The sequence below is a fragment of the Pipistrellus hanaki genome, assembly GCF_964339955.1.
Source record: "Pipistrellus hanaki genome assembly, chromosome: 4".
In the NCBI taxonomy this organism is placed as follows: domain Eukaryota; kingdom Metazoa; phylum Chordata; class Mammalia; order Chiroptera; family Vespertilionidae; genus Pipistrellus; species Pipistrellus hanaki.
The window spans coordinates 69,964,347-69,989,806 of NC_140506.1; the positions used below are offsets into that span (position 1 = coordinate 69,964,347).

The following is a 25,460-nucleotide window of genomic DNA, read 5'->3' on the forward strand; positions in this document are numbered from 1 at the left end:
GCACAGAAGACACCGTTTTATGGAAAACATGAACGCGGAGGACTCTGCTGCAATGATTCTGAAGAGTCAGACATGGGAGACATTTGATTTCCTGTCTATATGTTAGACTGCAGGGGTCTTCAAACTACGGCCCGCGGGCCACATGCAGCCCCCAGGGGAGTCTGATCCTGCCCGCCAGGTTTTTTGGGCAGTGAGTGCAGCCAAGGTGTTACAGTAGGGATTAGTAGTTCATATAGTCTGGCCCTCCAGCTCTCTGAGGGACCGTGATCTGGCCCCCACTTTAAAAAGTTTGAAGACCCCTGTGTTAGAGAGTGAAACGTGGCAAAAATATCTGCCTACTTAAGTATAGAAGGATTACTTAATATGTTCAAATTAAAAATTATAGTTGGTTAAATAAAGTACTGTTTCTTAATTTAAAGGACAGATTTTTTTTGTTACAATTAATGATGTAAGATTTGATGAAATGTGGAATATAATGAGCTTCTACAAGTCAAAGAAAGATAAAAAATCCAAATTCACATTTAAATATAAATGGCACTAAAAATGAATAGATATTTTGAAAATTACAACAAAAATGAAATGCCTCCCTCCAGGTTAAATAACATTTATTATAACTGACACTCTGTATGAGCTTCCTGGAGACCAAGGTTCTTGAATGCTGAGGGAACTGAGTTCAAGGCCAGCGTGTAGAACTTGGCAGGGATCGTCTGTAATGAAGGCTTGTTATGTGGGTGGATTTAATAAAGAACTTACACTGTGGGGAAAAAAAAAAAAATGAAATGCCATTTCACCTATCAGATTCACCAAATGAGGGTATAAACAAGACATCCTCAAAGTTTTGCTAACCAATTTGATTCAGTTCTATCAAAATTAGGAACACAAAATTTGACCAGCAATGCAGTATTAAAAAATTATCCAAAGATATATTCACACAGAGATAGCCCCAGAAATTTGGCCCCTGCCTTGTTTTTCATTGTAAAAGCCTTTTGACTGTTAATGGCTGGTTGGATAAATTATGGACTTCAAGCAATATAACATCATTTAGTCCTTTCAGGTGAGGCCGATGTTGTGAGTTAACAGAGAAATATTTTCAAAGTATATTTTTGGCAAAAAAAGACCAGGTTGAGAACAGTAGCTGTGCATACATAAAGTATGCTTTCATTTGTGAAGAATAGCAAATCAAATATATATTCACACAAACAACATTTTAGAGAATATGCCAGCGTTTAACTTTTCAATCAAAACGCTAGTTCCAAAAAAAAAAAAAAAGACAAAAGGTTATGCGACATTTTGGAATTTTAGGTCAGTAGCCTCCAGCAGCTTCTGGTACGTGTGCACAGACTCCGATCTGGATGATGAAACCGACCTCTGTTGCCGGGAGCCTGTGTAAGGTCTTTTGTTTTCTCGGTGTGTGCATCATGGGAAGAAACCCCACTCCTGCCTTCGCAATGGCTTCGCTGTTTCAGCCAAAGGCGGCCGCTGTGCTCCGTGCTCTGATCGTTAATGGGGGTGTCGGGGACTTTTCTGTTGAAAGATGCAGCTCTGGTTTTATGCTTTGGCCTGGTTTTCCTCTCCGCATGAGCTCCCTTTGGAAATATGTCACGGGGTTCCACCCATGAAAGACAGATATTTCTGTTTTGTCCTCCCTGTGCTCGCAGACGTGTTGCGGTTAGGGATTGCCGGAGGAAGCAAATATTGTCGCTGCTGTGGCTGGAACGGGTCCTTCCTTTCAGGTGGCTGTCAGGACCAGTGCTGCTGTTTTTGCTCTTGCCTGAGTTGAATGACTTATGACTGAACTATTAAATTTGGGGAACATTTGACATTTTTTATCTGTCATCCATCAACCCTTTGGAATTGCTTTGCTTGGTAGATTGAAATGCTGTTTCATGCCCCTGCAGATATTTTCCGTTTTCCTGGTCAGGGAAATACAGCCCTGGGGTCACCCGCGAGAGTCATCTGAGCGGTAAGCAGCTGGCTTTCCGAGGTCGGCACCACCAGGAGGACACGGCCAGGAACGTTGGTGGTAACCATGTCCCTGCTAGCATTCAATTCTTACAAAATAACTTTTCTTTTCCTCATATATTTTACTTTTGTCATAATGGTAAAACTAACCAAAAAATCCTAGAATTATCTTAACCTTCCTTAAGAAACCCAAAGAAATAATGAAAATTTGTGTTGTCATGAATTATAGGTGGCCTTGTGGGACTATGATAAAAGTTGGCCTGCTTTAATTTCAGTTCTTTAGCTAAAAGCATTTCGAAATTCCTATTTACACTGGAACATTTTTGTTCTAACCCTTCAGGATAGGTTACTCCTTCTTTCAGCAGCCTTTGTAAGATTCTGACAGGGAAATTGGTAAATGAATCTGATATTATCGATACTTAAGGATAGTAAAGAAATCTTGGTAATCCAGTAATCAATGAGACAATGCCTTTTGTGTCTACATTTATTCTATTTTGACTATAAACTTAAGGGTTAATTAGACTGTCTGTGACTTGACCGGACACAGATTTACTGTTTTACTTCCTAAGATTGTCAGTTGTGTGTCTCTGGCCTTGAGGCCTAATGCCGAAAGAGGGTCTGACACGCTGCAAGAGTTGGTTCATCATGATGAGTAGATGCTGGAGTGAAAGCAGCTGTTCTCTTTAAACTGAGCTAAAAGTAAGTGTTAAGAAACCTGGCTTTGTTATTGGGCCTGTTGAGCTGTGCTCCCTGGCGTCCAGAAATCGGTGCCGAATTAATCATCTTGTCTCCAGCAAACTTCTGAGGCGATGTTCAAAGAACAAAATTCGGATTTTATTAAGCCCAGGAGTTTAGTAAAACAAGAAAATGGAACACATAAAGAAAAGATCATTTTTCTTTCCATTGTGTAATATGTAATTGTCTCTTACATAAGGCATATTTCGGTATTAACATTATGTTCTCAAAACCTCTTTCATATTAGAACACATAAGACAAATCACTTCTCTAAAGTTTGAGAACCTAGAAGTTATTCCTATCCTCAATTCTACTGTTAAGGATACCTATACTGTACTTGAATTGCCCTGAGAATCTTAAGCACATACATTTATTCATTCAACAGAGGTATATCTGTTGTGTTCCTACTAAGTACCAGGTTCTCTTTCTATGCTTTGAGAATACAACAATAAATTAAATTTTGTATTAAAAATACAAAAATAACATGTTCTACAACTAATTATAACCTTCCATATACTCGGGAATTAAGACCCTTTTTTCCTAATTGAGGTTTATATCATTTATCATATAAAAATAACTTATTGGAAAGGCACTCGTACACATTCCTTCCATATTTTATTCCATGATCTCTTAGCATTTACCTTTCGAAAGAAAATTCTCCTGAGTGTAATTTTCCTCTATTTTTAAGATGTGGAGAATTGCCAGTGTGAGGCCTCTATAAAAAAAAAAAAATTATTCTTAAACTGGAGATCTTACTCAGATGCAGATTGTGATTCAGAGTCTCTGGGGTGGGACTCAAGATCATTCTGCATTCAAGCCTCCAGGGGGGCCAAGCGGCTAAGCTCTATACAACAGCAGTTAACTATACTGCAGTCCCCTCTATGACTCCATGACACAATTCTTTAAACTTCATTGTGTCACTCTTCACAGGAAAAAACTGTCAGACATGACTCTCCAAGATAGTGGTTATTTATAATGTGCCCACAGCATCTTTACGGTAAAGATGATGGTCATTCAGTGTCACATGGTTGTTAAGAGTTTGGGATGTAGAATCAGAAAGTCCCCACTAACTATGGAACATTTAGCAAGTTACTTAACCTCTCTAAGCCTGTTTCTTCAATGGTACAGTGGGGGTGACTGATGTTACTTGCTACATAGGGTGGTTATGAAATTAAATGAGATGATGCATGTATAAAGTTCACTTAATTTCTGGCATGAGCTTTGTGTTTAATAAATGCTAGCTTTCCCATTATTATAGGATACAAAGGCTACAGAAGATAGAAAATGAGGGTCTGGTTTTTTTTTTTATCCTATCCTTAGAGAAGACATAATTTGGGTGTATGTTAACTTTTCCAAGGCGGAGAGAGATTGGTAAAGAACAGAAAGTGCAATTGGAGCCAGGAGAGGATGCAACTGTTTTCACTTTTAGAACATGACAGCGGGCCTTACTGAGAACCCACCGTGCATCAGTCAGTCCGCAGCCTCGTGCTTTGCATACGTCATTTAATCCTCACAATAGCCCCGTGGGAGGTTTTCCAATCTCACTAGAGAGGAAACCGGGTAGAGAAAGATTCACTTGCCCATAACAACTAGGAAGTAGTTGATCAAGATGTCATATATATATGTTTTATTGATTTTTTTACAGAGAAGAACGGAGAGGGATAGTTAGAAATGTCGATGAGAATCATCGATCAGCTGCCTCCTGCACACCCCCCACTGGGGATGTGACCGGAATCGAACTGGGACCTTTCAGTCCACAGACCGACGCTCTATCCACTGAGCCAAACCAGTTTCGGCTGTTGAACTCTTCTGATTTAAAAGGACAAAATTGCCCTAGCTGGTTTGGCTCGGCAGAGAGTATTGGCCTGCAGACTGAAGGATTCTACATTTGATTCTGGTCAAGGGCACATGCCCCAGTTGCAGGCACAATCCCCAGTAGGGGATAAACAGGAGGCAGCCAATCAATGATTCTCTTTCATCACTTATGTTTCTTTCTCTCTCTCCCTCTCTAGAATCCAGAAAGACAAACCTTTGGATAGTCTCTAAACTAGGTTTTAGCAATAGGCAATCTCAGAACCACTGTGTGAAAAGATGATTGTGAAACAGATTATAGGTACTGAGAATGGCATGAACATAAGCAAAGGCAAAGACTGGAAAATAGGAGGAAGTAGGGAAAAGACACATTTTGATTAATTGGGGCCTGTATTAATAGCATTGAGTGAATGGGCCAAATAACTTGTATCTTCTAAGATTTACTAATATGACTTTAATCTATAGGAAAGAGACTGTTTTATGACTTCTTGGATTCCCACTAATAGTACTATTTAGAAAAGACAGCCTCATTGAAAAGACCATAAAGCCTAGCAGTTAACATGTATTACAGTTAGGAAAAATATGTTCCCCAAGGATATGAAAGACCTGTATTTTTCTGTGTTATATTTTGGTGTAATGCATGCTTTCCTTTCCAAAATGAATGGTTTATTCTTCTATATAAACTTTCATCACGTAATGCTGCCGTAAGAGGAATAAATAATATCTAACTTCAGCAGCTATTTTCTTTTTGTAACGTTGGGATTATTTTGTTCTCTTACTCAATTTAGAAAATAGGCTCTGTCTGGTCTGTTTTGTTTATTATCTTGGAACTTCAAAGACTAGATCTAAAAAGCATAGCTAGCCAATTGCTTCACTGTTTTCCTACTCCTAAAACTAACTCACTCTCCATCATTCCCTCCCTCTCATTGGGCACGCAGACATGATTCAAGAGACTTAGATGTTTCTAGCTATACCATTCAATGTGTGAACAATATTGGACAAGCCGTTTTGTGTTCTTTGGATCTATTGCACTGCAGGGATAATGACTTAACTAAAGCAGGGTATTTGAGAGTAACATATGAAAAGTATTTTACATTTATCAGGATAACATTTTTTGTAGTTTTGTTATGTCCTAAGAAAAACAGCAGATAAATACTCTAAGTCTTTTTGCATTGACCTGTTGTTTTTGGTTGTGAACCACATTTAGCAGTGTATCTGGCACTGGGAAGTAACTTTTAAAGTGGTAAAGAGCATGTGAGTAAGAAGCTGGGTTTTATGAGTTCTTAAGCTATGCTTTGCCTCTGGGGATCTGGGATAAGATAATAGGTTGGTCCTGTAGTTAAGAATAGAAGTGCTTTCGAAGTAATAGGACACACAGAAACCATATAGAATAGAAATACCAGAAATCAACTTTACAGACAAATTTTAGTTTGATAAGATCAGCTTTTTTCCCTTCCTGCTGTTTTTAAAGTAGATAGAATATAAGGAACCAAAAATTTGCACTATTAAGCTATAATTGAATGGTCAATGCTGACTGGTTGTTTTGTTTGCTCTCAAACTTCATGGCAAATGACAGCCCTGATAGTTTCTCAGTAGTTAACCTGTTAAAGCTCATTCTGTGGATTTTTAAAAAACAGATTTCTTTAATTTACTAGAGAAGAAAAGTTAAACCAAAGGACTCTGCTTATATGTCCTTAGACCTACTATCATTTTGTAGCATGTAAATGCTTATCTACTACAGAAATGGCATAACATCTACAGAAATTCTTCAATTTCTTATACATATAAAATCTAAGAATGATCAGTTTTAACAATAAAACTTTTTATATATGTATGTTTGTTTATTCTGAAACTACACACAATGTTTAGATATAAATGCCTCCTAGGGGAAGAAAATCTCAACTTTGGAGGCAGGAGAAAATAAAAATCCCAGTTCTGGGCTAAAGGGAAACTACACTGCTGGCCTCTGTTTAGACAGTTTTATGGGGAAGGACATCGGGCGGGGTATTTAATATGCTCAAGGCAAGGACCAGCTGTGACTGTGGAACTCCCCGTGTTTGTGATATACCTGGAGGGCGTCTGTTGGGGGTGGACCAATCTATGGTTTTGAGGGGTTGTCACAAGTTAGGTCTCAGGACCTTATTAACTTCTAAGAGTGTAAACAAAGGACCCAAAGATCTTACTTTGGAAGGTTTTAGAAGACACAGGGTCCACAGGCATATTCCATTCGCCGTCAGGATGGTGATGGCAAGAGAGGCTCTGGGGAATGTCACTGTGCACTCGTAAAAGAATGCCAGTAGCAAAGGCAGACATCTCAGTGCTTACCTTACAACAGCTTGGCCTGAGGAACCTCCAGGGGTCCCAAATGGCACTGAAAACCACCGCTCGAAGCATTGTCTGGAGGAAAAAGTTTGAACAAAGAGAACTGGCCTTACTGAGTTTAACAGTATGATTTGCTGTACTCATTGGGAAAATGTTTCATTTATGGAAAAAGGTGTTACATTCACCTTATGAAAACTATGTGAGTGCGTGTAAATTTTGTTTTTGAAAGGCTAAGAAAGCACATCTCACAGAGCTGAGAGATCCTGAGCAGACCAGACTTCCGGTCTCCTGCATACCAGGCCACTTCCTAGCTAGTCTCCTGACTCCCACTGGAGGCGGTGGTATTATTCTGTACTCAGGAATCAAATTAGGGGGGTGGATGAATTACAGGGCTTGAGAAAGCAAGACTCCCAGGCCGGAAGTTCCTCTGAAGGTTCAGGAACCAGAACCTCTTGAAGAGGGGTGGTGACCTGCACAGGAAAGATGAGGAACAGACGTTCCCTCGGACGGAAAGGTAAAAGCTAGGAAGGGGAGTTTTCCATAATTGCTTTTCCTTTTCACTCCCAAAAGTGTCACATTGAGCATACAGTTTTAAAGATATCTCCTCCCTCCTACACACATCTTTGTTGTAACATAGGGGTGTCGAACTCAATCAGAGAAGGGGCCAAAATCTAAAATCCAGCCTAAATCGCGGGCCGAATGGTTTACTGAACAGTCATAAACTGACAATGTCATAAACTGACAGTGGAGTGCAGTGATGACAGCGCGGTGCGGGCCACATTGCAAGGCCTGGCTGGCTGGATTTGGCCCGCGGGCCTTGTGTTTGACACATGTGTTAACACATTGCAGGTATTCCTGATCTCTCAGTAAAGTGGAGGTTTCACTGTGTAGAGAATAAAGTTAGGTGAGAGCTTTCCCTTCCGCTCAGGTCAGCTGGCAGACACGGCCCAGTGCCCAGGGCAGCCAGCTTGGCTTTCCTTTGAGCTCTGTCCGTGAAGGGTACAGTGCACAGACACGGAGCAGACAGCAGAGGGGGTGGTGGGGAGCGGTTATGGGGAAAACTGGAGAGTGTGAGACTCAAATACACCAGAGGAGGGCGACCCCTAAAATTGCTTTCCCTGCTTTCCCTGTCATTCTCCTTTTAAAAGTGACTTCCTTAGACATAGCTTGGCAGTTGCAAATCAGCATCATCTTTTGGCCTTTGATGCAGATCTGAGACTCACCATCTTGAATGATATGAAAATCTAGCATGTTGGTTTTGAAAGGATTTCTCTTGCATCTAATATTCAGTTGATTGTTCTTTCTCACCTGCCAACATGCTTTCTTGTCTCTCAATTATAGGTTTAAATGGCAGGTAAATTTGTTCAGTATCTATGCTAATAAGAGAAAGAACAGCCGAGACCGGTTTGGCTCAATGGATAGAACGTCGGCCTGCGGACTCAAAGGTCCCGGGTTCGATTCCGGTCAAGGGCATGTACCTTGGTTGTGGGCACATCCCCAGTAGGGGGCGTGCAAGAGGCAGCTGATCGATGACTCTCTCTCATCGATGTTTCTAACTCTCTATCTCTCTCCCTTCCTCTCTGTACAAAATCAATAAAATATATTTAAAAAAAAAAAAGAGAGAGAGAGAGAGAGAACAGAACTACTGAGCAAACAATTTTAAAAACTCTAATCTCTAACCTGTGATTTATTTCTCAGGAACTGGCCTCTATTTTTGGTTAAAGGCAATGTGATAAAAATCAAATCTTACATTAAAAAATGAAGAATAAAGTGCCTGGCTGGGTGGCTCAGTTGGTTGGAGCGTTGTCCCCCCCCAAACACCAAAAGGTGGCAGGTTCCATCTCTTGTCGCGGTGTGTACAAAAGGCAATTGATCGATGTTTCTCTCTGCCTTCCTCTCTGGAAAAAATAAAACATATCATTGGGTGAGTTTAGATGTTGTATATCTATCTCCTTTTTAATATAAAGAAAGATGTCCTAATGCGTAATAAAAATTTATTTTATACTTAAGGGTATAAATCTTTAAAAGTATATTAATAAAACACATTGATTAAATATATTGGCATGGCCTTGTTAATTAAGAATGTCTATAAATAGCACTGCTGGCAGATAATATTACATACCACATTCTATGCAACCATTCAAGTCTTCATCTCCCCAAAAATATAATTACAGATTCAGTTGGCATTTGAAGTAAGTGCTATAGCCATATCTGCCTAATGCATTTTATTGCAGCTATTCATTCATCTTTTATGTAGGATGTTTTAAAATATGATAAAAATAAAGAATGCCTTATTTTTATAACTAAAGTATAATTATCTTGCTATTTCAAGGACATAAAATTTAACAATTCCCCTGTATACAGAGTTCTAATTTTAATTTCAGATTACTGTTAGATCTCTTTTTTCATAGCTTCAATCTGCTGGTACAGTATTTTACTTCTTCAATATGGGATAGGAATTAGTGAGACCATTCCTTTTCTCTCCCCTTCTTTCTAGTGTTTCAAAGCAGGAGTTAATCATAAAATAATGGACTACTAACATTATAAAATACTAGAGGTCTGTCTGGTGAACAAAATTAAAGCACTTGGCGGGGGGGGGGGGCGGGTCCCCAAGCCTGGCCTGTGCCCTCTTGCAGTCCGGGAGCCCTCAAGTGATGTCCGACTGATGGCTTAAGCCCATTCTAGCAGTCAGACATCCTTAGCACCAGCACTGCTGTTCCCGACAGCTGTGAACCCAGCTTCTGGCTGAGCGGCACCCACTGGTGGTCAGTGTGTGTCATAGCAACTGATTCCACTCCAGTCGATTTGCATATTAGCCTTTTATTATATAGTATTTTAATGTGTCAAGACAATTCAAAACTAAGTCAGTCCTTTTTCAATTGAGGTATAGTATTAATGAAATATACTCAAGGATAGAGCCGAAACCAGTTTGGCTCAGTGGTAGAGCGTCGGTCTGCGGACTGAAAGGTCCCAGGTTCAATTCCGGTCAGGGGCATGTACGTTGGTTGCGGGTGTGCAAGAGGCAGCTGGTCAATGTTTCTCTCATCGACGTTTCTAGCTCTCTATCTCTCTCCCTTCCTCTCTGTAAAAAAAAATATATATATATATATATATATATATATATATATATATATATACACACACACACTCAAGGATACATAGGTGTCAGTATCAGGAAACACAATGAAATTACTATATGATAGTATCATAGTCATCACCCATTATTAACATTCTTCATCAACTCATAGTACTTAGTGCAGACATTCAGCATTTCCCTTATTTTCACCGTATTACATACAAAGCTTTTGCTGTGAGATTTTAGTTAAGTAATCAGGAAACCAAGCTAAAAGCTGTTCTACTTTTCCTCAGAAGGAGAAACAACCAAGTCAGAGATATATCAAAAAAAAAAAACTTACACCAAAGCCGGTTTGGCTCAGTGGAAGAGCGTCGGCCTGAGGACTGAAGGGTCCCGGGTTCGATTCCAGTCAAGGGCATGTACATTGGTTGCGGGCACATCCCCGGTAGGGGGTGTGCAGGAGGCAGCTGGTCGATGTTTCTCTCTCATCGACGTTTCTAACTCTCTATCCCTCTCAATTCCTCTCTCTGTAAAATCAATAAAATATATTTTAAAAAATATTTAAAAAAAGAAAAACTTACTCTTCATGGAATCCTCTGAAGCAGTTTAAGATAACTTTTCCTCCTATAAAGACAAAAATATCACAGAATGTTTAAAGTTTCTCCACTGTTCTTTGAGAGAAAAATAGAAAGGAAAAAGGAAACATTAGCAGAGTAACTAGAAATCATATTAATACTGTGTTAATATTTCATTGAGGTATTCCTATCAGTTGGACTTGTCTAGAGTTATCAGGAAAAAAAATCTCATGAAGTTTTTGTGAATAACCTAACCATAATTGTTCAGAACCAATAAAAAAAGATTTTTCGATGAAACAGTTAGCAATAATGGTAGGTTTGTGAACAGAAAACTTTGGGGGAAATTTTTAATGTGTGGTCAAGCTGGCTAAGATTAAAAATGGATTTAATTTTGTAAGTGGTTTAATTATCAAAAGTAAGCTGGTGCAGATTTACAGTTTGTTGCTCTTTGTGTTAAAAGGATGAAGTTTTTTGGACTGCAGGTCTGCTCCCGAGAAGATATTGTAACAAGTTTTCTGCCTAGAAAACAAAGATTCTATCTTTTTTTTAAATAACTTCTTGGGTTTTATGTGGTCTTCATCAGGTCTTTGATTACTTAAGAAAACGGAATCCTTCCACAGGAAAAGTCAGCAACAGAATGAGGCCCATTCTCCTTCCGTATAAACCACCCCTCACTGCCTGATGTTTGCTGTCCAGACGTCCTTGTGACATGGCAGCTGTCTGCTCCTGGATCAGCGAGACTAAGACGGGTAGACAATGTTGTACTTTAAATGAACAGGCAGGGCCCGGGAACCCCAAGACGGCTGCTCGCTTCTCCCAGGGCCCTGGCAAAGCTCGTTTTCTCAGTTTCGGCATTCTTTCCTGCACCAAAGGGCCTGTGAGCTGGACTTCATTCAACTGCCACTCAGTATGGGTTGTCAGTACACTCCTGCTGTTCGGTGTACATCTTCTGGAAGAGCTGACGCTCTCCCCTGCCATGAGGCTAAGGCTATTGCCTTCGCAGTGACAAAGAAACGGTGAGAAAATGCTTCTCGCTTGGGGTAGACCTCAAGGCTATTTACATAGTCCCACCACATGCTGTGGGATGGTGGCTTGGGATCTGATATAGTGATAAGGATAAATACACTATTGGATAAGGATAAATACACTATTGAATAAGTATTAAAGTGTGGAATTGAAGTGTGATATCTGAAAGTGTGGAATGGAATGTAGCCAAATTGACAAGCACCCTTGAATGACCTGTATGTAGAAAATAAAGTGGTCTGTATCCCATATGTAAGACCAGATAGTAAGGCTCCTGGGACCACTGATGAGACACACCGAAGACAGGCGCCTATCTGAGCACATAAAAAGAGCAAGCCCCAAAGAAGATCAGAGATGCTCATTCTGCTCCTCCACAGACGGTCACTCTCCATTTTCCCCACCTGCACCCGTGCCGCGGACTGTGAGCTGTCACAAGAGGCCTCCACTGAAGCCGAGCTGCAGCTGCAGCGTCCGTGAAACGTGTGTGTGTGTTTCATTGCGGATCCCCGGGTGGCCTGCCGAGGTCTGGCACCCACCAGGACTCTGGTAAATAAACCGTGAGTGATTTGTGCATTGCATGTTGGTCTCCTGTGTAATTTATGCTCGGTGGAATTATTAAGTACCTGTCAGGTTACTGGCTGAGGCACCCTAAGTCTTAACCTGTGCATACGTCCCTTATGGAATTATTGGGACGGGACCTTTCCTTGTTTGCCCTCCCAGCCTCTGGTTGTGGGCTCATTACATTGAGGAAAGTTAACCTGTGGAGATTTGTTTCTGCTGCAGAAAACCTTGCGGCCTCGCAGAGCCATCTAAGCAGTGAGGATGGGCAGTAAACCCACAAAGATTCAAGGTCCAGGCACCGCACTGACGTTCTCGGGAGTCGTATGGCCTGGTAAGACCCACATTGTCCCCGCGTCCGTCACAGACAAAGACAAGCCCATCGTTACCACAAAATGCGAAAGAGGTACCGGCTTCTGTGAGGATTTGGGGGTACTGGTGGATATTTATTCCCAGTGTAGTATAATACTGTCAGCCATTCTATCCCCTGGTTTAAAGGGCCATAGATGGGGCTGGGGAGCCAAACAGGCTGCCTGTGAAAATGCTGGTCAAACAGATGAAAGCCCGGGGGTGGGGGAGTGTGACATTTGAATCAGATATTTCAGTCACCCATCAAGGCATGGGCTGGGGAGTATGGCAAAAAATAGCAAAAAGAGAAAAGAGGCTATCCCTTGGATTTTGTTCCCTGTTGTGCAAGGGGGCAGAAATCAGTTACACTCACTAGAACCGCAATTCCTGGCAGTGTATAGTGCTAACACAGGAGGGGCCTCTCACCAAAGACCAGCCAGTTACAGAGGAACGTCCCTTCCCATAGGTACTGGACTGACATGTTCCACTGACCTGCATTTGCCACGGCTCAGGCTCCTATGCTGACCAGATGGCGAGTATTCCTACGGCCTAGGCCTACTACCCTCCCATTACTGCTGCTCCCATCCCTGTGTCAACCCCTGCCACCTGCAAAAAGCATAGGAGAACTTCTAGCGGGGACCTGGTGCACCAACGGCTCAGCCGGGGTAATCCAGCTACCCCGATGGCAGTTTCAGCCCAACCATCCACTGACATGACCTGAGCTGCTCTAAGAGCTGTCTGGCTGGTGATCGTACCTGAATCTTGGCCACTGATCCTGTATACTGCCAGCTGGGTTATGGCTTAGACAGGAGACACAGAGGAGTGAATAATTATGAACAAGCATTTATGGAGATAGTAGATGTAGAGACGTTATTTGGACTCAAGTGCAAGAGTCTGAGGCAGGCCTTGTTTTCCATGTCCCTGGCCAGAAGGTGTCTGTACCTCCAGGAGGCAGATGACTTGGCAAAAATACATGCATTAGCAACTGAACTGTCAGCTGACCCTGTAGATTGGGTACACCAGAAGAGTGGACATTATAGTGCTGCCTTTAAAATACAGCGACTGGTCAATAGTTACTGAATGAAGATTCCATTCCTATATAACCCATGGCAACTGGGTCGGTACAACGGAAAAGGGTGTCCTCAAACAGCAAAGTTATGAACTGGAAAACCTACTTGGGCCAAACATGCTTTCCCAAACATTAACACATTTAATAACCGCCCTGTGGGGCACTGCTCCACATGTCAGGCTGGGAACTCAGCCTGAGGCACCCAGTAGGGAAAAGGTGTAGAAAACAAAAGGGCATAGCAATAGATCCGATGTTTGCCATGGGCCAACATGCTATCAAGCCACCAAATCTGTAAAAGGACTTTCCTCTGGGCTGGGTCCGGTGCTTCCTGCTCCTGCACAGGAAGAACTGCTCAGTCTCTGGTGGGACCAAGGGAAACGTGCTATCCGCAGACCAGTTCATGCATCATTAAAAGGGGAGAGAAGGTAAGGGCCCTGGCCTGGCCTATTCTTCCCCTTATCTACCTGGCTCACTCCAGAAAAACATCACTTCCCCTGGCCAGATTTCCGTGGCTGCAGCCATGTTAACAGCTAAGATTATGGTGCAAATAAAATTGTCATGACCCTACTAAATATTTAGCTTTCTGGTCTTAGATTTATTTCTACTTTTGCTGTGCGACATCCAAACTGAATGTTGTGTTTTTATACCATATAAGTCTGTTAATAGCGCTTCTCTGTGAGCACATAATAAAAACTCAAGTAAATGTTTTAATCTGACCCCAAGCCTAGGTGAGCTACTAAATCACTGGTTTGGGTCTAGAGGTCATGATGGAGGAAATGTTAATACCTGGACTGCTTTTAATTTCTCTCTTTTCTGTCTCTGTACTGTTGGAGTCAATTGGCAGCTAAGCAGGCCACTTCCCTGCTGCTGAAGCCCCTTGCTGACTTCAGAGCACCTGGCGGCAGAGAGGGACAGTGAGACTGTAAGAGCCAGTCCCAAGGGGGTGAGTGTGAAGGAGACTGTTTTAGGATATGATCGCTCTCTGTCCCAAAGCTGGACCTGGGCCAGAATAGAGGTTGCTTTTCACAAACCCTCCTTAGATGCAGAATGAATAGCAGTTATGATCAGACAAACATAAATCAGCACCTCTCCCTGGCCGCCTCCTGTGTGCCTGTTCCTGGAATAAGCTGCTGTTGTCCTGACCTGGTCAAGCATGTAAAGGTATTTTCTGCACCTGGTCGTACCCATGACAATCTCTTTACCTTATAAAATTCTTGGATCTCCGTGATGCTTGGCAGGAACCAATTTCATCTCCAGCTGCCCAGGACGCACTCTGTATGTACATTTCCCTTCATAAGCCCCATCACTTACCAGGCTGCAGAGGCCAGCCTCTTCCTTCAGTCCACAGAGAGAGATCTTCAGTTTCCAGCTGCCTTGTGGATGGGTGACTTGGGGTATATCAGGAGCTGGAACAGCATGCCTGCATCAGTGGCAACCTAGGTCCGGGGATCTGTTCCCGTGACAATTTCCCCCACAATGGGGGAGGAGAGGGTGTGGGAGAACAAGGCTAGAAGTGTAACCAAATGGTGCAAGGTTATTGGAGTGGAAGGTGACAAACACACCAAGATCTGTGCCCTCCCAAACATTGGTCATGCTATGCTGATAGCTCTCTGGAAGCCTGTGAACCATTACTACATCCATGACTTTTTTTTTTTTTTTTTTTTGAGATAGGGTCTCGCTATGTTGCCCAGGCTGGAGAGCAGTGGCTATTCACGGGCGCGATCCCACTACTGATCAGCACGGGAGCTTTGACCTGCTCCGTTTCCGACCTGGGCCGGTTCACCCCTCCTTAGGCAACATGGTGGCCCCCCGGAGGCCACCATATTGGTGCCGAACTAAGTGCGGACACCCGATCGGCAGAGCGCACTACAGCCCAGAGCTCCTGGGCCCGAGCGATCCTCCAGCCTCAGCCTCCCGAGTAGCTGGGACTACAGGCGCGCGCCACCGCGCCCGGCACATCCATGACTCTTATTAGTTCAGCACATCCACGGTATTATTATAGCTTAAATGTATTGCCAGCCTCCCAATAGTTCTGGCTCACGTGGAATAGAAAGAAAAAGATACCTTTATCAAGAAATTATGCCATCCCTTTTATAGCCTTACATGGGTAAAACTGATAAATTATAGTGTTAATAATAATGTCTATTGAATTTAGTGTCTATTTAATTGAAGCTAATGAGATCCCGACGGTATTTGTTGACATATTCACAAATCTCCTCTCAATAACACTAAAGGTCCCCCAGAATTGAGCTCCAGACAGCTGTCCTAGGAGGGCTGACTATGGATTTATGTTGGTTTCTCTGCACTGTAGTGGCAGCCCAGTACAGCCCATCAACAGTTCTAGAATGTTCCTATCCTATTATGCTACATGTCTGCTATTCGTGTGAGAGGTGAAAATAGTGCTACAGGCAAATCACAGCCTTGCCAGAACCCACATTTTGGCCCCAGCTTCCCAGAATAAGCAACTTCTTGTATTTTCTTCATCCCATCCATGCCCCGACTGCTACCCCCAGACCCACCTTGACATTGAGGGATACTATGCTAATTTTAGAATAAATGACCACTGAGGTTGTATAATATGCAGTATTAAGTATAGAAGTAAAAAAGGCACCCACATTTTTAAACTACAGTTTCATCAAGTATATCATATAAGTGAAATGTTTCATAACATGGCGAAGAACTTGATTTTACTTACTTTTCACCTATATCTGCAGTAGTCTTAGGGAACAAACTGGGGAGAGAATAAGAGGGAATTTTATATTTGAGTAAGACACTCAAATGTTACAATGAGCTTTACATTAATACACACACACACACACACACACACACACACACACACAGTATAAACCAACATGTTAATGTCTACAATCACAGACCATTAGAAGGAAAGGCCACAAAAGAATAGTTCACTGGTTAGAGGGACTGTAGCAGTTTTAATTTGATGCTCTTCTCCAATTTCTAGTTATCAGATTGAGAAAAGGTACATTATTTAATACCCACTAAAATTTTAGATCAAAATGAATTCAAATGTGTGGCTACAGAGTAGCAGGGACCAGGGAAATGCAGATGACAAGCTTTGTTCCAGATAAAGGATTAGAGTTGACGGTGGTGGGAAAGGACAGACTTTGCTAAAGTGAAATGACAAACTCTAACCTGAAGGCCATACAGAGACAGGACTTGGGACACATTCCAAGTGCTCAACTGGCTGGGCAGGATCCCCACGTCAACCAGTTGGCTTCTGTGCTTGTTGCAGCCATTGGTGAGGCAGGACAGGGCCCCGCAGGTGTCTGAGAGAGCCTCGCTGTCTTGGTGCTGGAAAAGAATGGACATCTGTTTCATGTTTTTTGCAGGTTCTTGTTTTGGCCCAGTGATCCCACTTCTCCGAATATATCCTAAGAAACAAGAAACACCAACTACATGCACCCCTATGTTCATTGCAGCACAATTTACAATAGCCAAGATTTGGAAACAGCCTTATTGCCAATCAGCAGATGAGTGAATTAAAAAGCTGTAGTATATTTAAACAATGGAATACTATGCGGCTGTAAAAAAGAAAACTCTTACCATTTGCAACAGCCTGGATGGTGATGGAGAACATTATGCTAAGTGAAATAATCCAGTCAGAGAAAGGTAAGTATCACATGATCTCACTCATATGTGGAATTTAATGAACAACATAAACTGATGAACAAAAACAGATCCAGAGATATAAAAGCATGGAACAGACTGATGAATTTCAGAGGGAAGGCAGGAGATTGGGAAGTCGGTGAGGAGTGTTTAACCAGAGAACTTACTGGCATAGCCCATGGACACAGATGATAGAGTAGTGGAGGCCTGGGAGGGGTGTGTGCGGGGTAGAGGGGGTCAATGGGAAAATCAAAAGCAAAGGGAGCCCTGACCGGTTTGGCTCAGTAGATAGAGCATCAGCCTGCAGACTCAAGGGTCCCGGGTTCGATTCCAGTTAGGAGCATGTGCCTTGGTTGCAGGCACATCCCCAGTGCAGGGTATGTAGGAGGCAGCTGATTGATGTTTCTCTTCCATCGATATTTCTAACTCTCCCTCTCCCTTCCTCTCTGTAAAAAAATCAATAAAATATACTTTTTTTTTTAAAGCAAAGGGGACATTTGTAATACTTTCAACAATAAAGATAAATTTTAAAAAGTAAAATATATTTATTTTATATCCTGTGTTTGCTAATCCCAATATCTGAAGTCTTGGAGGTCTAATCATACTGTTTTTTTCTGCTGTCTCTGAACTTGAAATTGCTAATATTGGGCTGAACTTAATTTGTCATAATCCTGAGAGGCCCAATTGAGTTTTTCACCAGAAAGCATTGTGTTTTTATTGAGGCAGGAATCTGAGCACTTCCAACCATGCAATACTAACTCCTCAGTGTGAGCTTTTCTGGGAAACACAGGGACTAAAGCCTTGGTCCCAAATCCATGTAGTTAATCTTAAATTATTAAGGACATTGTAGAGGAGACATTTAGTCTCACTTTTGAATGAACTAGCCTTTTCTTATATTGTGTGAACATTTTCCCACTGCCAAAACTAAAAATAAAATAAATAAATAAATAAATAAATAAATAAAATAGGCCATTGGAGCTCATTTCCAGCTATGAACCTGTAAATAAAAAACCTGTTTGGCAATACCTGGATGGCCTGGAACATGGGTCTGGGTCAGGCATTTGTACCACTGATTATTTCTTGCAAAATGGGGCTGATCTGTAACAAGATAAACATTTAAGTCAGAGTCTCTGCGAAAAGAAAGTCATCTAGTCTAGCCATCTATCTGATTAGAACAGGCCGGCTTGGTCAGTATGTCCCAATCTTCACGCTGGTTTACACTATTATGGGAGAAAAGAACATCTGGTGGTCTCATAGATCTCACATATGCATACACCCTGCATGAGAGGTAATTCCTAACATCATTTAGATCCCCAGCACCAATGTATCTTATGCAGTAAGACATGCTTGTAAATATCAGCAAAAAAAGAAAATTTTAAAAAAATGGCAGAATAAAGACCCACAAAAATTCTGTACTCTCTAAAAGCAACAAGAAAACTGATAAACATAGTCAGAATCAACTGTTTCAGAACTCAAGAAACTAATCAAAGGCTTGCAGCAATTGGTTTTATTTACTAAACCAAAAAAATTACTGTTTTTGAGTTATAAATCTCAAGAACAGTTATCTACAAGGAAGCTCCCATAAGACTATTAGCTGATTTCTCAACAGAAATTTTGCAGGCCAGAAGGTATCAGCAAGAAATATAGGTGATAAAAAGCAAGGACCTACAATCGAAATTACCCAGCAAAGCTATCATTTAGAATTATAGGACAGATAAAATGCTTCCCAGACAAGAAAAAGCTAAAGGAGTTCATTACCACCAAAGTAGTATTACAAGAAATGTTAAAGGGTCTTCTTTTCAAAGAAAAAAGATTTAAAATGCAAATAAAATGGCAATAAATATATATCAACAATTATTTTAAATGCAAGTGGATTAAATGCTCCAACCAAAAGTTATGCAGAGATTGAATGAATAACAAAATAAGACCCTTACATATGCTGACTATAAGAGACTCACTTCAGATCAAAAGTCACACAGAGACTGAAAGTAAAGGGATGTAAAACAATATTTCATAACAATGGAAACAAAGCTGGCATATGAATATTTTTGCCAGACAAAATAGACTATGCAAAATTCTTAATGCAATTAAGGGACCACTGGGGCAACATCAAGTGTACCAACATTTGTATCAAAGGGGTCTCAGAAAGAAATAGTAGAAAGGGATTAAAAACATATTTGAAGAAATAATGACGAAAACTTCACTAACAAGTCAAAAGAAATAGCTATACATGTTCAGAAAGCGCAGAGTCCCAAACAATATAAACCCAAAAAGTGCCGAAACCGGTTTGACTCAGTGGATAGAGCGTCGGCCTGTGGACTGAAAGGTCCCAGGTTCGATTCCAGTCAAGGGCATGTACCTTGGTTGTGGGCACATCCCCAGTAGGGGGTGTGCAAGGGGCAACTAATCAATGATTCTCTCTCATTGATGTTTCTAACTCTCTATCTCTCTCCTTTCCTCTCTGTAAAAAAATCAATAAAATATATTTTAAAAAATAAAAATAAATAATAAATAAATAAACCCAAAGAGGCCCACACCAAGATACATCATAATTTAAATGTCAAAAGTTAAAGACAAAAAGAGAATCTTAAAAGTAGCAAGATGAAAGAAGTTATGTACAAGGGAGCTCATATAAAGTTATTGGCTGATTTTTCAACAGAAATTTTTCAGGCAACAAGAGAATGGCAGAAAATATTCAATAATGAAAGAAGAAACCTACAATCAAAATTACTCTACACAATAAGGCTATCATTTAGAATTGAAGGAGAGATAACAAATTTTCCAGACAAGAAAAAGCTAAAGGACTTCATTACCACTAAATCAGTATTATCAGAAATGTAAAAGGGACTTCTTTAAATAGAAAAAACAAAATATAAATAAAAATATATAGAAAAAATCTCACTGACAAAGGAAAACAGTAAAAGCAGTAGATCAAACAACTATAAAGATAGTACAAATGTGCTGGAAACTGCCCATTACCTTCATTAGCAGAAAGAGATGGACAAGGAGTCTGGAAGGCTGATCAACCTTGAAGGCTCTGGCAAGAGTCAGAGCCAGGCACCCACTGTCTAGTTGAGACAAAGAGAGCTGAAGCAACTTCTACCTTTTAGTCTTATGTAAATCCTTGCTGATGGGCTATCATCCAGCTGCTACTGGAAATTGCCTGCCTAAGGACTATAGGTGGATCCCAAACCTGAATAAAAGGGATCACAAGACCAGAGCAAAGCTTAATCTTCTCTTGGGCTCCCACCTGGCCCCCAATATTTCCAAATTAATATTTTTCAGTCTCTTATTTGCGTGTGGCCTCCTCCAAAACCCGAACCCTGAACCTGAACCACACGGGACATGGGGGGACACCCGCAACTGGCAGCCCAATGTGGGGCACCTGCAACTGGTGTCCAATGTGTGTGGGGGGGATTGGGGGGTACTATTCTCACAAAGGTTAAAAGACAAAAATAGAAAGATTGTGTGTAATTACAACAATAAATTTAAGGTACACACAAAATACACATGCAAAAGAGGTCAAACATAACGACAAAAGCATAAATGTGAAAGGGGTTGCGTAAAAATTGTAGTGAGCGTAGAATGTGTCTGGATTTCAGAGATCATCAACTTAAAATTGACTGCTATTGCCTGGCCAGTATGGCTCATTGGTTGAGCATCAACATATGAACCAGGAGGTCATGGTTCAATTCCCAGTCAAGATATATGCCCGGCTTGCAGGCTCAATCTCCAGGGATCCCCAGTGTGAGACATGCAGGAGACAGCCAAGCAATGATTCTTTTCATCTGTTTTTCTCTCTCTCTCTTCCTCTCCCTTCTACTCTAAAATCAATAACAATGTATTTTTTTTAATTTGACTACTATCAACATAGATTGGTATATATGAAGCAAGCACATGATATCCAAAAACCAAAAATCTATAAGATATACAAAAACAAAGGAATCAAAACACAAAACTATAGAAAGATATCAACATGCAAGAGAAGAACAAGAGAAGAAATGAACAGAACTACAAAAACAATCAGAAAAGAAATTAATAAAATGGCAATAACGACATACCTATCAATTATTACTTTAAATGTAAAAGTACTATTAAATATCCTAATCAAAAGGTTGGCTGAATAGCCGAAACCGGTTTGGTTCAGTGGTAGAGCGTCGGTCTGCGGACTGAAAGGTCCCAGGTTCGATCCCAGGTCAAGGGCATGTACGTTGGTTGCGGGCACATCCCCGGTGAGGGGTGTGCAGGAGGCAGCTGGTCGATGTTTCTCTCATCGACGTTTCTAGCTCTCTATCTCTCTCCCTTCATCTCTGTAAAAATTAATAAAAAATATATTTAAAAAAAAAAAGGTTGGCTGAATAGATAAGAAAATAAGATTCCTACATATGTTATCTATAAGAGATTCAGTTCAGATCAAAAGACACACACAGTCTGAAAGTAAAGGGAGGGAAAAATATTTCATGAAAATGAAAAAAGCTGGGGTAGCAATAGTTACATCAGATAAAATAGACTTTAAAAACAAAAGTTGTAACAAGAGAAAAAGAAGGGAATTTCATAGTAAAGGAACCCATTCACCAAGAGGATACAACTCTTGCAAACATCTACACACCCAATTTAGAAGCACCTAAATATGCAAAGCAAATATTGACCGACCCGAAAGGAAGACAATAATAGAAGACTATCACCCCATGACATCAATGTATAAGTCATCCAGACAGAAAATCAACAAGGAAACAATGGCTTTAAATGACAATTAGACCAAATGAAAGTGATATTAAGATATTTCACCCCAAAACATTAGAATATACATTCTTTTCAAGTTCATATGGAACATTATTCAGGATAGATCACATGTTATGTCACAAAATGTCTCAACAAATTTAAGGAGGTTAAAATCATATCAAGCATCTTCTCCCAATGACAATGGTATGGAAATACAAATTAATTATAAGAAAAAAATTATGAAGCACAACCCAAAATCTATGGGACACAGCCAAAGTAATTCTAAGAAGGAAATTCAGAGCCATACAAGCCTTCATGATAAAACAACCAAAATCTTAAATAAACAATCTAACCTTACACCTAAGAAGCTAGAATAAAAAGAATAAAGCCCAAAGCAAGTTGAAGGAAGAAAATAATAATTAGAAGAATGGAAATAAAATAGAGAAAAAATAATAGAAAATAATCCATCAAAGAGCTGGTTCTTTGAAAATATAAATAAAACTTACAAAGCCTTGACCCAGATTTATCAAGAAAAACAGAATACCCAACTAAATAAAAACAGAAATGAAAGAGAAGTGTCAACCAACATCACAAAAGTACTAAAAATCACCAAGAAATACTATGAAAAATTACATGCCAACAAACTGGACAACCTGGAAGAAATGCATAGATTCCTAGAAATATATAATCTCCCAAGACTGAATCAGATATAAACAAACCAATAACTAGTAACAAAAATCAAATTAGTTAGAACTCCCAACAAACAAAACTCCTGGGCTAGATGGCTCCACAGGTGGGTTTTACAAAGCAGTCAAAGAGAATACCTATCCTTCTCAAATCAACAAAATTAAAAAAAAAAAAAAAAAAGTTGCCCCAGTCAGTTCATCTGTCTGTGGACTGAAGGGTCCCGGGTTTGATTCCAGTCAAAGGCACATAATCTCGGTTACAGGGTCCTCCCTGCCCTAGGCCCTGGCTGGGTTCATGCAGGAGGCAACCAATCAATGTGTTTCTCTCACATTGGTATTTCTCTCTCTTTCCATCTCTCTTCCACTCTCTCTAACAATCAATGGAAAAATATCCTCCAGTGAGGATAAAAATAAAAAATAAGACACAGAGAATAGATTGATGTTTACCTGAGGGTTGGGAGTTAGAGGAACTGGGTGGAAAAGATAGATTAAAAAGTAAAAATTGTTAGTTACAAAATAGTTACAGGACATAAAGTGCAGCAAAGGGAATATAGTCAATAATATTGTAATAAATATTATGTAGGGTACTATCTTGGTACTTGAAATATTGGGGGGGGGTCACTTTGTAAAGTATGCTATACACCTGAAACTACTACAAAATACTGAATATAAACTATAATAAATAAAAATTTTAAAACAAGCATTAAATCCACTCTCAGATATCTCTGAGTACAAATCTTAGAAAGCTCTTTAACCCTCAGTTTCCTATTTATGAGATGGGTATAACACTCTTCTCTCAGAGCTATTGTGGGGATTAAGTTAAATGATGTACATCAACACAATAAACCTGTATGTTATTTAAGTCTTCAATAAACTGATCTGTGTGTAAAAAAAAAAAAAAAAGAAAAGAAAAAAAAAAGAAATTAAGAAAACAAATCCACTTACAGTTATATCAAAAAATATACGTAGGAGCTCTAACCGGTTTGACTCAGTGGATAGAGCATCAGCCCGCAGACTCAAGGTCCTAGGTTCAATTCCAGACAAGGGCATGTTCCTTGATTGTGGGCACATCCCCAGTAGGTGGTGTGCAGGAGGCAGCTGATCAATGTTTCTAACTAACTCTCTTTCCCTCTCCCTTCCTCTCTATAAAAAATCAATATAATATATATATTTAAAAAAATATATATATATATATATACACACACACACACACACACACACACACATGCACCCATGAATAAATGTAAGCAAGATTCCACCAAAAAATATTAAAACTAATAAATGAATTCAACAAAGCAAGATCCAAAATTAATATTAAGAAATTGGTTGCATTTTTACATATCAGTAAGAGAATTTTTTTTAAATCCCATTTAAAATTGCATCAGAGCCCTAGCTGGTTTGGTTCAGTGGATAGAGTGTCTGCCTGCAGACTGAAGGATCCCAGGTTTAATTCTGGTCAAGAGCACATACTTTGGTTGCAAGGTCCTCCCCGGTCTGGGCCCCTGGTTGGGGCTCATGCAGGAGGCGACCAATCAATGTGTTTCTCTCACATCGAGTTTCTCTCTGTCTTTCCCTCTTCCACACCCTCTGAAAATCAATGGGGGAAAAAATATCCTCAGGTGAGGATTAAAAAAACAAAACAAAATTAACAACCAAAAAAAGATAAAATTGCATAAAAAAATAATAAGTTACCAAGGAATAAATTTAATCAAAGAGGTAAATGTCCTGTATTCAGAAAACTATAAAACATATAAGAAAGAAACTGAAGTTGATACAAATAAATGAAAAATATGCCATGCCCCTGGATTGGAACACTTAACATCATTAAAATGTCCATTCTACCTAAAACAATCTATAGACTCAATGCAAACCTTATCAAAATACTAACAGCATTTTTCACAAAACTAGAACAAAAAGCCCTACAATTTATATGGAACCACAATAACCCCAAATAGCCAAAGCATTCTTGAGAGAAAAAAAAAGGGCAAAGCTGCAGGTATCCACTACCTGATATCAAACTATACTATCTACAAGGATATAGCAATCAAAGCAGCATGGTACCAGCATAAAAAACAAATTAATGGAACAGAATAGAAAGCCCGGATATAAACCCACACTATTATAGTTAATTAACTTATGACAAAGAATATACAAGAGAGGTAAAAACAGTCTCTTCAATAAGAGGCTTTGGGAAAATTTGACACATACATGCAAAAAAATGAAGCGACCACTTTTTTTATACCATATACAAAAATAAACTCAAACTGGATTAAAGACTTAAATATAAGACCTGAAAATATAAAACTCCTAGAAAAAAACATAGGCACTAAACTCTTTGACTTTACCCTTAGCAATAATTTTTATGGATACGTCTCTTCAGACAAGGGAAACGTCCATGTGAGAGGAACACATTGATTTGCTTGCCTTCCACATGAGTCTCAACCAGAGCTGGGAATTGAACCTGCAACTGAGATATGTCCCATTGATCAGAATCAAACCTGCAGTCCGCAGGCTGACACTTTATACACTAAGCCAAACCGGCTAGGGCCAGGCAGTAATTCTTTACAAATTCTTCCAAAAATAAAAGAGGGGGGAAATTTTTTTCTGATTACAATTGACATTCGATATTATATTAGTTTCAGGGGTAGGAGGAAACTTTCTAGCTCATTCTATAAGTTCAGTATTACCATAATTTATTTAATTATATATATATATATATATAATTAATTAATATATATATGGTGTGTATATATATACAATGGAATATTACTGAGCCATAAACAAAAATGAAATCTAGCCATTCACCACTTGGATGGACCTAAAGGATATTATGCTAAGTGAAATAAGTCAAACAGAGAAAGACAAGCACCACATGATTACACAAATATGTAGAATATAAAAAATAAAACAAACACACTCATAGATACCATGATTCCAAACCAAAC

At 40.0% G+C, this 25,460-nt stretch overlaps 1 long non-coding RNA gene across 1 annotated transcript in view; it reads right to left on the reverse strand.

Moving 5' to 3' along the window:
* Window positions 1-2,202: 2,202 nt before the first annotated feature.
* The window catches only part of LOC311621429, a 55,443-nt gene continuing 32,185 nt past the window's right edge, over window positions 2,203-25,460 (reverse strand). The window contains exons 2-9 of the long non-coding RNA XR_014794830.1: window positions 18,134-18,205; window positions 16,634-16,792; window positions 16,176-16,211; window positions 14,792-14,987; window positions 10,489-10,531; window positions 8,582-8,729; window positions 6,835-6,906; window positions 2,203-3,412 (exon numbers count right to left, since the gene is read on the reverse strand). This is a non-coding gene — a long non-coding RNA (uncharacterized lncRNA). The remainder of the gene's footprint in view (window positions 3,413-6,834; window positions 6,907-8,581; window positions 8,730-10,488; window positions 10,532-14,791; window positions 14,988-16,175; window positions 16,212-16,633; window positions 16,793-18,133; window positions 18,206-25,460) is intronic.